The sequence below is a fragment of the Cyprinodon variegatus genome, unplaced genomic scaffold (genome assembly GCF_000732505.1).
Source record: "Cyprinodon variegatus isolate N-32 unplaced genomic scaffold, C_variegatus-1.0 Scaffold2046, whole genome shotgun sequence".
Classification (NCBI taxonomy): domain Eukaryota; kingdom Metazoa; phylum Chordata; class Actinopteri; order Cyprinodontiformes; family Cyprinodontidae; genus Cyprinodon; species Cyprinodon variegatus.
In genome coordinates this window covers 44424-46363 of record NW_015152499.1, presented here as the reverse complement: position 1 = coordinate 46363, position 1940 = coordinate 44424, and the positions used below count along the sequence as shown (strand labels likewise).

General features: G+C 44.8%; 1 long non-coding RNA gene across 1 annotated transcript in view; it reads right to left on the bottom strand.

Annotated features, from left to right (window-relative positions):
- Positions 1–1940, bottom strand: part of LOC107105071 — a 10608-nt gene that overhangs the window by 975 nt on the left and 7693 nt on the right. The gene's annotated exons all lie outside the window — the stretch shown is intronic.

Below are 1940 nucleotides of genomic sequence, written 5' to 3'. Positions count from 1 at the left end.
GTAAGGCTGGTGATGCAATGTTTCCATCAAACCTATGTGTGCAGATGCCTGTTATGGAGTTGCGTGAAGATCAGATAAATTGTGAAACAAGGCCTACAAAGGAAGAGTTGAGACAAGAGGTACGAAAGGAGTTTCAATTGCAAGATTTCATAGAGGAGGCGGCAAATAAAGCATTTCAGCGAATGTCAACAATTGATAGAATAGGCACAGAACATGAAGGGCACAGTCTAGGGGCAGCTGACAGTCTAAGAGGGAGGGCTGAGCAGAGGAAGCCACATACGGGTAGCAATGAGGGAGATATGATACAAATGGAAAGGGGAAGATTAGAATTGCAACTACAACTGCAGGAGATGGATCAACAGCTGGCAGAAAAACAGACGCAGTTAAATAAATTAACGGACAGACAAGGGGTGTTTAAACATGAGGAACAGTTTTGCTCTGGGGGACAGGAGGGAGCTACGAACATGGCACAAAGCAGCAGATCAGTGCCTTATAACCATAAATTACAGGATTGATAGGGTTGCGGAACTAGTCGGGGATGTCATAGATGTGAGTAACAGAACCAGCATGCCAGAGCATGCCACAGGCTTCGTGAGAGGGAGAGCGTTCCTCGTCTATCCCTCCTCAATATTAACACAGAAACAGCTTGCCTACTCACAGCCGCCTGACCCCGCTGGAAGCAAATATAACCTGATAAAGGAGAATAATAGAGGTGACAGGGAGATGGTAGTCCAGATGCCATTAGTTCAGACATGTAAAGATGAAGGTAGGGTACAAACGGTCAGCTACAACCCCCTAACTTATACTGACAGTGCCTTACTTAGATCCAAACTTCCAGATCCAGATCCTAAAAAAGCAGCACAGACATGGATTAAGGAGTTTTTATCTGTTTTTAGCGGACAAACTTTAGCAATCGGTGACCTACGGACCTGCTTTGCAGCCCACCTGGAGCCACATGAGCTGCACGACATAGAGGTACATGTGGGGACGAGTAACTTGATATCTTCTGCTCCGCTTGCCCCTGTGTCGGACCAATTTTGGGAAGCCCTAAAAGCTACCTACTAAATAAAACAAACTGTAATCTTGTAAAGGAACGGAACAAAGAAAATAAAGCAAAACAATCACAGAAAAACAATACCCAGACAAATATGTCTAACCCTGAATGTGTGACTCTTGCCAGCACGCACGTGGAGGAGAACTACCAGATGTACCAATACGCACCGGCAGCAGCGTTTGCTGGGGGACGTGGCAGAGGGAGGGGCAGAGGATACGATCAAAACGACAGGTATACAACTTGCTGGGTCTGCGGACGAACGGGACATAGAGCAAGGTGGTGTCAAAAAGGTTATCCTTCACACCGTTCACAGTCCCAGAGGAGTGAGCTGAGAGAGGGACAGAGATGCCAATGCCGCAAACCGCCCCACCCCAAGCGAATGCCACAATACTAGGGAGGCCGGGATCCCATTAGTTGTGTAGTTACGGTGATACCAGTGATAGATATTTTGATTGAGGGCAGTAACTGTTCTTTTATGGTTGATACGGGGGCCAGATACAGCACCCTGAATCTTTATGTGCCCACCTCCCAAAAAACTACACAGGTAATGGGATTTTCAGGAGGAAAACAAACGTGCCACTTTTCAGAACCCCTTAGAGGTGTCCTCCTATTTGGAAATTCTAACATGTCATTTTTGGCGGACACTTAGATTAGAAATCATTGGGTGTTAAAACTTTTTTTGATGTCTAACATGAGCAAATAAATCTGGGGTTTTCCATAAATGTGCACATGTGGTTTAAAAAGGATCCTAAATGAGGCTGAAAAGCACTGGTGCAGAGGTCTTAGGATCGGAGTGGTGAAGAAATTATGATTTTTTGTTTAAATTGGGAAAATTCCTCTATGAAGATAAATCAAAATTGATACTGATGGATTAAACAAACTTTAT